At 35.3% G+C, this 12,461-nt stretch overlaps 1 protein-coding gene and 1 pseudogene across 9 annotated transcripts in view; both read left to right on the forward strand.

The window, feature by feature from the left end:
- Window positions 1-12,461, forward strand: part of Sgcz (sarcoglycan zeta) — a 994,036-nt gene that overhangs the window by 105,427 nt on the left and 876,148 nt on the right. The window lies entirely within an intron of this gene.
- The window catches only part of LOC147826767 (microtubule-associated protein 9 pseudogene), a 177,072-nt pseudogene that overhangs the window by 104,034 nt on the left and 60,577 nt on the right, over window positions 1-12,461 (forward strand).

Here is a 12,461-nt window from a genome sequence, read left to right on the forward strand (position 1 = left end):
GAAACAAAACAAGGTCAAGAACTCAAATATACAGATATTGAGGGCAGAGTTGTTTTTACTTTTAACTACAAAAGTGATATAGTCCAGGGATATTCATTTTGATCAAGAACTTGACCACACAAAGGTAACAATACATTGTGCTATACATGAGAATGGAAATTTACTAGAGGGTAACATCAAAAAAGAATTAAGTAAAGTTAATGTCAATTTTAGCAATAAATAAAAAGAACTTATTTCTTTATTCTTAGCAGGGAGGGAGATAAAATGGAGGTGAAAAGTGTCCCTATTTAAAATTATGGGGAAATTGTGCTCATCAAAAATCATTGAGGAGGCACAATGGAGAAAGGTCCAGAAAAAAGGCTTGACATCTAAGCCTGTGCTGAGGTATTGTGGGCTCTGTGATGGAACAAAAAACAAGACTTACTAGGAGCATGTATGAAAGCAGGGAATTCATGAGTCTGTGATTTTGTACATTGCTTCTGTTGAGAAGAGAAGGGGTAGAAAAAGGAGGTGGGCTGTGGGAGGTCAAGTTTAGACCTTAGCCACTCAGCTAATGGGAACCTCTGCATTATTTTAAGCAATGATTTTGGACAAGCTGCATGAGGAATCAAAGTGGGTGAGACCAGAATCAGAAACAGCGGCACCACTTTACCACACAGCACCAGATCATGTGACAGCAGATGATTCAGGTGATTATGAAGGTAATGAGGAGAAACGCACTGATATCAAGGATGTTTTGAAGAGGAGAACAGTGCATTTGGGTATTGGTTAGTCATTAATCAGGAATGAGGCAAAGAGAAAATGAATGAATGAAATTTTGGCAGAGCAGTTAGTAATCTATTATTAGCTGAGCTGAAGACATGTAGGAGAAAACTCAGGCCTTTGAGATATAATGGGCTATATTTATAAATGAATAGAAACATCTGATAAAGATTTTGAGATGGACACAAATTAGGACTTCTACATAGAACAACTCATTTAATTAATCTTTGCCATTTAACATTTACCCCTAATACTTATGGCTTCAAATAACAACTTAAAAATTTTTTTGGTCACCATTATGTAAGTAGAGTAGAATGTGATGCCAATAAATAAAGAATGAAGAAAAGGGACATAAAGTTGGGCGGTTGTGAAGGCAATGTAAGTGGTATATTTTCTCCTTATCTCGTATTTTTTTTGTCTTTTTCTTTAAGGTTTCAGCTATGTTTTCTGTCAGAGATTCAAAGCTTTTCAACACAACTAATCATATTAGCCAGTTTTATAAGTAAAAGCTTGAGGCTTCTGGCTTATAAAGATTAAAAGTTTATTTAGATCTCAGTTTGGTAGGCTTATAGTCCAAGCAGGAGTAGCCTACATTAGGTTGACCTTTTGTCAGGGTAGTGGATGGCAGCACATCATGACAGGAGCAGGGGCAGAGCGATCAGTCACATCTGGAATTGGAGTGCAAAGAAAGTTGGCGAGGCCACATTTGATTCCTTCATAACAGTCATCTGCAAGAACTCAGGACAGGGGGTTTAGCTCAGTGGTGCCACCGCCTGCCTCGCAAGCACAAGGTCCTGAGTTTGATCCCTGGTACCAAAAAAGCAAAACAAAACACAACAAAAAAAAATTGAAAAAAAGAACTCATAAAGTCCCATAAGACCTTCTGAGAGGTCTCACATAAACTAACTTCCTAGAGCATGATGGCCATAACCTAAGGTGCTCCCACTAGGCCCAGCTGCCTAAATGTTCCACACAATACTGCCACCCAAGAAAACAGGTCTTTAATACAGAAGCTTTTGGGGACTCTCAATATCCAAAACCTACAGGGCTAATACTGCAAGTAAATGTTAAAGTTTTAGCTGTCTCTAAAATGTTAAGAAAATGTGGCTTTTTAATAAAATGGAGTACTACTCAGCCATAAAAAATGAAAAATTAGAGACATTTATAGCTAAATAGATGCACATTGAGGTGATACTCTTAAGTGAAATAAATAGGACACACATGTGTAAATACCAAATAGTTTCTCTAGTGTGAGAAACTGAAAGTATAAATAAGGACTAAAAGGTATAATAGATAATGTGAAATAGGAAGAAAAGGGGCAAAGGGCAAGGGGAAGTGGGAGGGATAGGGTAAAGGAAAGAAGGGAATGGAATTAATATGAGAAAATGGAAAAATGGAAACAAAGTCTTTGTAAATAGAGAGGGATGGAGGTGTTTAAGGGAGGGCAGGGGAAGGGGGAACAATACGAACCAAGAGAGATTATGTAAGGATGCTAATTGCCATTGATGAATGTCATTATATTGCATACATAAAATGTACCAATAAAATAAAATTTTAAAAAATAATAAAATGGTAAGTCCTATTCTTAGCAACCAAGGTTGGGGGACAGAATGAACAGAGAAAGAGATCGTTGGAGTGTTTTTTTTTATTGATTTAATAACACTTGCCAAACTTTCCCACAGGGTGTTGTAAAGTACCACACTGTTCTGCTCACTGTGGCCTAGAAGCAAATGAGACAGCAGACTTGGGTATCCCATAGAGGGTGAAGCACATACCTACTGTTCTTATGTTTCCCTTGGTAAAAACCTATTCCCTATACAGTGTAGACCAGAGAACCATAGTTCCATGACGAAAAGTAACTGAAGTCTCTTGAGATCTTGCTAGACACTCCTTACTTTAAATAATGAATCTCATAGAGGATCCAGCAGGTTCAGCCCTATCCACTGATCTTAAAGGTACTACCTGATAATTACTATGAACTTAGATTTATAAACTTAAAATATTTACTACAATCTCAGGTGTCTAATGTATGTTTCTCATAATATTCAGATAATTCTGATATGTAAGAATTTTCGATGCCACTGTAGATTCTGAGAAAATTTAGGGATCATCCAGTTTAATTCCCTTCTACTGCTTTCCCCAAGGAACAAAAGAACAGGAATGCATTCTTGCATGTCAAAACAGTAATTTAACTCAATCCTGAATTCTTACTAACATAATCTGTTTAATTTAGCTGAAAATTCTGAGCTCATGCTAGATTTCTTTAAACAATAAAATGGCTCTAAGAAGTGAACTATTGAAAATGTCACTGTAGCCTCAAGAGAGATGGAAGGAGACAAGAAGAATGCCCTATGCAATATGATATTGTCTACCTTTAATATAATTTCATTTGGTGACATTTAACATTAAAAATTTATGTAGATTTACATATGTATATATATACATATACTTCCATTTATTTTATTGCTATGAAGATTATAGGGGTTACCATATCATTCACCAAAGGGCACTTATCATTTTAACTGTGGTTACAATAGCAGAGCAAAGATGGCTCACCTGTTCACAGAACTGTGTGTTTCAACCGTCTCATGTATATTGACTTTTTTAACCTACCTAGAAACTGTGATAAATGGTGGTGTTTTGCTCACTTATCACTTTGTCAGTTTCAGTAAATTGTACCTGCTCCAGTTTTTCTTACTAGATTTTATCATGGAACTGTGGAAGATATAAATCTCCTGTAAAATAACTTGAATTTTCTATGAAATACCCTATGTATTATTACAAACAAATATCTATGCTTAATGATGCCTCATTATTCTATGCTCATTTTTTTTTTAATGCTCATTTCTGTCATGAACCCTTTTCCTGTGTCTTCAGCCATACTTGAACAAGTACTTACTCATTATTTGGCAAATATTTCTTCTCAAAATTTAAAACTCATCTTCAGTGATATTCAGAAACATAAATATGAATTGATTTCTAAACTGATTGTGAATTACATCTCAGTAATAGAAAATGGAAAGAAAGTAAAAAGTTGATGGAAGAAAGGAAATACCATCTCCTTTGTTGCTGTTTCTTGTGGGACTATCCACATGGTCAAGGAAACTCAAAGTTTTACCAGCTGTGTGTTTAAGGCCTTTTTTTGGACCGTCATAGGTTCGTTTTTCTCTTCTTTGTTTGATTTTTTTTGTCCTTTCCAATCATGAAAGATTTTAGCTAGGTTTTCTCAATTTTCTTACTAAAAAATTGCTATATAGGACCATCAAACCTCAAAATGAAAAAAATCACAGACCAATTCCATTCTTCTGTGGCAGTAGTTTTCTCAATATAATCATTTATGATTCCTTCAGTGCATCTGAACACAGCCTCTATCTGTGGCCACATAATAATTACAATAGCTAGATGGCTTGGTTTTTGTTCCACCAAATGTATGCCATTTAATATTTATTTATTGATCACATACCAGCAAACATAGAAAAGTACATGCTATTACCATGTACATTTAATAGCAAGGATATATGTTAATAACAATTATTTCCACTTTTCTTATTCTTTTTTTTTGGTACCAGGGATCAAACTCGGAAACTTGCATTTGCGAGGCAGGTAGCAGAACCACTGAGCTAAATCCCTGGCCCTATTTCCTCTTTTGTTAACTTTTAAATATCTTCTGCATTTATAGTGAACACTGAAGAGGCTATGGCACAAATGTGGGCCAAACATGCAATTGGACCAAAATCTAAGCCCTCTGACCAATTCTGTGCACTTTCAAAAAATTGATGGCCTCATACTCTTATTATTTTATAAATAAAAATAACCGGCAACTTTCCTCATGCATTTTATATTCTAGGCTCCTGCCACAGTTATTAAGTGGCTGTTTACTGAATATGTAAATATATACAACATAACATTCAAGATCCACTTGATTTTATTAACAGAGCTTCCCAAATGCTATGCAGCCAATGGGTTACAGGTGTGCAAAGATAGTTATTCCCTTTCAGCCCTCAGTACATTTAGCAAGAAGCAAGGCACTGAACGAACTTGTGTTTACCCCTCTGTGCTATAAAAATACTATTATTTCCTGAATGTGCATGGAAAAATGAGAATCACATGTTTAAGATGCATAATACTAATAAAAAATTTAATGAAATTTATCAAAAATTCAGATTAAGAATTTATTAAAAGAGCAATCAAATGAACCTGCAGAAAACTAAAGGAATAAATAATGAGAGTAAAAGGGAAAATTAGCAAATAGATACCAATAGAATTGATAAATAAATCCAAAGCTAGTTTTTCAGGGTAGGAGGAATGAAAAGAAAACTTATTAGTAAAAATAATTAAAGAGACCATATAAATTAGAACAAAACTGACAATAATCACAGCCACACAGTGAATTAAAAGGCTTACAAAAACAATTTTCAAGTTTATTCAAATAAATGTAGAACATGAAGGAAACAGGTAACTCTAAGAAAATATAAATATCTAAAATTGAGTTCAGAAGAGATAGGTGACCATAAGGAAGAGATAGAGAAGAGGGGCCAGGCATGGTGGCACACACCTGTAATCCCAGCCCCTAGGAGGATGAGATAGGAGGATTGCTGTGAGTTCAAAGCTAGCCCGGGCTGAAAAATGATGTCAAGGCCAACCTGAACTGCATAGTGAGACTCTGTCTCAAAAAACAAAAAACAAAATAAACAAAAACAAAGTAGAGAAGAAGAAACCTGCCAAAAGCACGAGAACAATTATTTTGAAAGTTCATTCTCTAAAAATTTGAGGACTAGAGAACCTTAATGCCATTCAGAATGAATTGTTTCAGGATGCGGACACAACATAAAAATTTCTAAAATATTCTTAGAGAGTCAATAGAGCATAATAATGAAACTGTTAAAACTGCACATAAAATGAAGAAAATGAAAATTGCTTATGACTATCTATAAAATTATAAAAATATGAATTAGATTCTAGCATTACACTATGAAACAACACAACCTGATCATATGAGGACAGGCCTATGTTAGAAATGATATGTTTTAGTAATATGTCAATACAATTTATGAGACAGACCGGTAAAGGGAGAAAAAATAAATATCTTTTAACTACACACATTGATTAGTGATAATATCAAACACTAAATCTGTAATAAAAATGAATATAAGAGTGCACAAAAAGTTTTCTTTCTTCAATATGGACATCAAATACAACTCATTATTAATTACATATAGATTTCTCAGTGAAGTTGATAAAAGAGTCATCATAATTAAATTAAATTTCTGTCCCAGTGTGCAACTGTGGTAGCATAAAGGATGAATGATTACTCAAAGATGAGATTTAGTTCAGTCACCAAGAGTCCAGAGCGGCCATCTCAACCAAGAGCACCCAGAGTTATGGAGATTCCCAAGAAAAGCCCCAAAGCTGAGAACTCTCAGGCTTTTATTTAGAATATCAGTGTTAGAAAAAAAAAAAAAAAGCACAAGAAAAGCAGTTTGGGCCAGAGACTGTCTCAAGGGTAGGCATTTTTCTTGGGAAAAGAGGAAGGACAATGGCCAGAAGTGACATACCTCATCAGTCTAAACTTGTTGTTTTACCATTCACTTCTCACAGAGCCTGCATGCTTTTGCCCTGCAATTTAACCATTTTTAACCAATTTAACCACTCCTTGGCCAAGTCCTCCACAAGTTTTAGTTTTTTAAAAATTTTCTAATTAGAGAAAAGAATCAGAAGCAAAAATTAAGAATTGAGAAAAATTACTGTGATTATTTGGATATTAAATGCTTCATATGGAAGTACAAGAAATATAATAAAAAATGAAACTAATAAGAAAGTTCAATAAAATGATGGGTTATAAAGGGTTGAAACATAAAAATTATGTCTGTATTCAGTGAAAGGTCATAAAATAAAATGGATGGAAAAATTCGATTTACAATAGCAAATATATGTAGACTATCTAGGCAAAAACATTTAGGCTACTTGGACCTAAATGTAAAGGCTTACAAGAAAAAAAAATTAAATTACAGTAGGTTACATAAATGAAATGTTCAGTGTAAGACATACCTTGTCATATAGAAATGTAGAGTAGTGCTCATATTATGTCAATTGACTCAGTTAACTTATAAGTGTATGTAACCTGTTTGAAAATATTAAAGATTTTATAAGTATATATACCAATTCTCCAAGATGAATGTAATTGTTATTAATCACAAATATATATTTATAAAAGAAGTTTAAATAGTTATATAATTGACAAAAGTAACCAATGTTCACATGCAAAAATAAACATTTGTGATTTCTCAAGGATTATCTAAAAATGGAAGGTAACAGAAGACATTCATATTAGGTGTTAAAATATAATTACTTAATAATTTAAACAGTTTAGGGTTGATATAAGCAGATAAGGGGAACTGGAACTATTTGAGATTGTCCAGAAATTAATGCAAATAACCAGCAATTTTCACTAGTCAAATTGCTAGCAAAAGGATGAAGCATTCGAAAATAATTGAGGAAGAATTGGCCAACTTGGTAAAAATTTGTGGTGGGATTCTTTCCGTTTTTCACCAGAAACTAAGTTACAGTTAAATCATTTGTTAGAAAATGATCCTACTGAATTATAAGAAATAATTCAGGTAATTTGGTACATATTTAAGTGCTATATGTTTTTCTGTGTGTCATAGACCCAGAGGACATGACTAAAATTTAGTAAATTTGACCATAATTAGGGACATTTTTAGGGAAAGAAATAATGAAAAGAGTCAAAAATGTGAAAGTAAAACTGGAAACATACTTGATTTTCTTAATATACATAGAAAGCTTAGAAGAATATACCAACACATAATTAATAGAAAAATGTGCAAGGACATGAATAAATGATTTTTTATTAAAAGGAATATGGATATCCAATAACTTTAAAATGTTTAATTTCACAATCACTGTGGAGATTCCTCAAAAAACTAGGATTAAAGATACATCATGTAAAGGTATAAGATCCCAGTGATGAATGTAACTGTATTATATACCTGAAATGCTATTGGAAAAAAAAACAAACTAGGATTAGAAGTCCCATTTGAAACAGTTATTCCCCTGCTGGGTATCATCCCAAAAGAATTAAAAGCATCATACAACAGAGATATATGCACACTCATGTTTATAGTGGCACTGTTTGTAATAGCTAAATCTTTGAAACAGCCCAAATGGCCATCAACTGGTGATTGGATAAAGAAGATGTATTTTTTTATAAAAATGGAGTACTACTTGGACATAAAGAATGATAAACTAGAGACATTTATAGCTAAATGGATGCACATTGAGGGCATATTCTTAAGTGAAATAAGTAGGACCCACACATGTAAATACTGAATTGTTTCTCTGGTGTGAAAAACTGAAAGTGTAAATGGGATGCAAAATGTGTAATAGGTAAAGTGAAATAGGAAGCAAAGGTTCAAAGAGGAAGGGGAAGTTGGTGGGTCAGGGAAAGGAAAGTAGGAAAAGAGAAAATATGAGAAAAGAAGGAAAATATTGAAACAAAGCATTTGTAAATAAGCAGGGGTAGAGGGGTGGAAAGGAGGGAAGGGGAATGGGAAAAACAAGAGCCAAGATATATCATGTACAGGTACAAATTCCAAATGATGAAGGTAATCATAATGTATGCCTAAAATGTATCAATAAACTTAGGAGAAAGAATGTTTAATTTCATAGCAAAAGAAGTAATGAAACTATCAGATCAGCAAAGAGTTTAAAAAATGACAACATGCTGTTAGCAATAATTTTCTGTAGTAGTTTTTGGAATACCATTGTACCATAGAGGAAAGACTGATACAATCTCAGTCACGCAGAAAACACCAAATCAGCCTGCTGCAGACAGGCAGGTCTGCGGACATGGTCCCAGGGTCGCCAGTCACACTGAAAACACCAAATCAACCCGCACCCCAGCAGCAATCCACTGGACCCCCCACCCCGCCCCACTCCTTTGGCCTCTTCTCTGTATAGCCATTTGGTTCCACACTACAAAGATGCAGAGGACACCAGACCACCAGACCACTGTACTGGAGCTAATCAAGTTCTCAGTATTTAAAGAATTTCTGCCCAGAGGTAGGGGCTTCTGGGCCACCTTTAGACTACTCCTGGTCCAGAGGAAGGGGCTTCTGGGCTGCCAAATATTCCACCACTCCTGGCCCGAGGAAGGGGCTTTCAGGCCACCATCCCTACTGCCACTGCTGACCACTGGCCCACCTCTCCCAGCTCAGAGGAGGTGAGCCATGCAGAAGCCAAGAGCACACCCCCTGCCCCCCCCATCAAAATGAAAATACAAGTAAATAAGTCTCAAAACCAGACTTCCAGATCACCTACAGTAATCCCAAAGGGAAATGAGATGGAACACTCTGATACTCAACCTCCTGGACCCACTGAACTGGCAACAAAAGGGGATCTGGAAAAAAGAAAATCAGAAATAATTTCTCAGATAACAGGAGAAATTGTGATCCTAGTGCAAGACATGATTAATAAATCTAGAGAGGAACTGAGGAACATGATAGAATCCCAACATAGGAAACAAATGGAATCCACAAAACAGATGCAAATAGATTTCCAGGAGATGAAAAACTCCATTGAAAGTCTACACAGCAGAATGAGCCAATATGAGGACAGAATTTCAGATATAGAAGATAAGATTGCAATTAATGACCAGGAAAAGAAAAATTGTTTCAAAATTATAAGGGCACATGAGAAATCAATCCAGAAGCTGCTAGACAATGCAAAGAAGAATAACATAAGACAGATTGGAGTCAATGAAGAAACAGGAGAGAGTGGAGATGACATAAAAAAATCTTCACAGAAGTAATGGCAGAAATCTTCCCAAGCAGGGAAAAGAGCTTGACATACAGATAAGTGAGGCATATAGGACTCCAAATAGCCTTGATTAAAAAAAAAACTACACATAGACATATAATTGTTAAGATTCCAGAAACTCAGCAGAAGAACAAAGTTCTATAAGCAGTGAGAGAAAAGAAACAAATAACATACAAAGGAAAGCCCATCAGAATCACAGCAGACTTCTCAACACAAACCATCAAGGCAAGAAGAGCTTGGAGTGACATATTCCAAGCCCAAAAAGAAAACAGCCTCCAACCCAGATTGATGTACCCTGTGAAACTATCTTTCAAAATGATAGAGAAATAAGATTCTTTCATGACAAAGAGTACCTTGGGAACTTCATGAATACCAAACCAGCACTCGAAAGAATTTTACATAATATCCTAGGAACAGACATTGAGGATCACAACCCCAGGAAGCAAAGCAGAATGAACCCATCTGGCATGAAAAGAAATTAAATGTAATGGGGGAGACCCCAACAAAAAGAAAAAGTCATGGCAATGATAAGTCAATACATTTCAGCTATAACCATCAATGTTAATGGTCTCAATTCACCAATCAAAAGAAAGAGACTGGCAGAATGGGTCAAGAAGCAAAATCCAACAATATGTTGCATACAAGAAACACACTTAATTCAAAAGGAAACTCATAGACTGAAAGTTAAAGGGTGGAAAACAATACTCCACGCCAGGGGAACCAGGAAAAATGCAGGAGTAGCTATCCTCTTTGCAGATCAAGTAGATTTCAAACCAACACTGATTAAGAGAGATGAAGAAGGACACTACATCCTTGTAAAGGGAAGAATCCAAGAGGAAGAGATGACAATCATAAATATCTATGCACCAAACACTAGTGACCCCAACCATATAAAACAAATACTAATGGACATGAAGAGTCATATATGAACTAATACAATTGTAGTGGGGGACCTCAACACTCCACTGTCACAAATAGATACATCAACTAGACTAAAAATAAGTAATGAAATACTAGAACTCAGATGAACTCTTGAACAAATGAACTGAACAGATGTTTACAGAGTCTTCCACCCCACAAAATCAGAATACACATTCTTCTCAGCTGCACATGGGTCATTCTCCAAAATAGACCACATACTCACACATAGAACATGTTTAAGTATGTGCAAAGGAATTGAAGTTATCCCCTGTATATTATCAGACCATAGTGTGATGAAATTGGAGATCCATAGCAAAAGAAACTCAAAAAATTTCATAAACACGTAGAAATTGAACAACACACTGCTGTATAATCAATGGGTCTTAGAGGAAATTAAAGAAGAAATCAGACAGTTCCTTCAATTAAATGACAATGATGACACAACATATCTGAATCTATGGGACACAGTGAAAGCAGTCTTATGAGGGAAATTCATAGCAGTGAATACACATATTAGGAAAAAAGAGTGAGCCCAATTAAACAACCTGATGCTGCACCTCAAGCTTCTAGAAAAGAAGAGCAGGACAACCCCAAAGCTCATACAAGGGAGGAAATTATAAAGATCAGAGGAGAAATCAATGCAATGGAGACGAGGAGAATGATACAAAAAATCAATGAAGCCAAGAGTTGGTTCTTCAAAAGAATCAACAAAATTGACAAAACCTTAGCCAACCTTATCAGAAAAAAGGAAAGAAAAGGCCCAAAGTCATGCAATTAGGAATGAAAAGGGTGAAATGACAACAGACCCAGCAGAAATCCAGAGGATCATCAATACCTACTTCCAGAACCTATATGCCAATAAGATGGACAACACAGAAGAAATGGAGAGATTCCTAGATACATATGAATTACCAAAGTTGAACGAAGAAGACCTAAAAATTCTAAACAACCCAATATCAACCAATGAAATTAAAAATGTAATTAAAACCTTATCAACTAAGAAAAGACTGGGCCCTGATGGCTTCACTGCTGAGTTCTACAAGACATGTAGAGAGGAACTACTGCCACTACTGTTTAAACTCTTCAATGAAATTGAAAGGGAAGCAATACTCCCCAATTCATTCCTGGAAGGAAGCATCACCTTGATCCCCAAAGCAGAGAATGACCCAACCGAAAAGGAGAACTATAGGTTCATCTCACTAATGAATATAGATGCAAAAATCCTTAATAAGATTTGGGCAAATAGAATGCAGAAGATCATCAAGAAGATCATACATCCTGATCAAGTGGGATTCATCCCAGGGATGCAGGGATGTTTCAATATACAAAAATCAATCAATGTAATGCACTGTATCAATAGAGCCAAGGATAAATACCATATGACTATCTCCATAGATTCAGAAAAAGCATTTGACAAAGTCCAACATGCATTTATGACAAAATCCCTACAAAAAATTGGAATAGATGGTCTCTACCTCAAACTGATAGAAGCCATCTATGAAAAACCAACAACCAATATCATACTAAATGGTCAAAAACTGAAATCCCTCACACTAAATCAGGAACAAGACAAGGATGTTCACTATCACCACTCCTGTTCAATATAGTTTTGGGAACATTAGCTATGGCAATTAGACAAGAGAAAGAAATAAAAGGAATAAAGATAGGAAATGAAGAAGTCAAATTGTCATTCTTTGCAGATGACATGATACTCTACATAGAAGACACCAAGAACTCCACCAAAAGTCTTCTAGACTTAATAAGCAAATTCAGTCAAGTAGCTGGTTACAAGGTCAACACACAAAAATCAATAGCTTCCCCCACACAAATGACAGACTCACTGAGAGAGAAATAGGGCAAACAATCCCTTTCACAATAGCATCCAAAAAACTGAAATACCTAGGAATCAACCTAATGAAAGAAATCAAAGACCTCTTCTCTGA

This window comes from Heterocephalus glaber, unplaced genomic scaffold (genome assembly GCF_053883595.1).
Source record: "Heterocephalus glaber isolate CG9 unplaced genomic scaffold, H.glaber_assembly_v1.0 deba00001461, whole genome shotgun sequence".
Lineage (NCBI taxonomy): Eukaryota > Metazoa > Chordata > Mammalia > Rodentia > Bathyergidae > Heterocephalus > Heterocephalus glaber.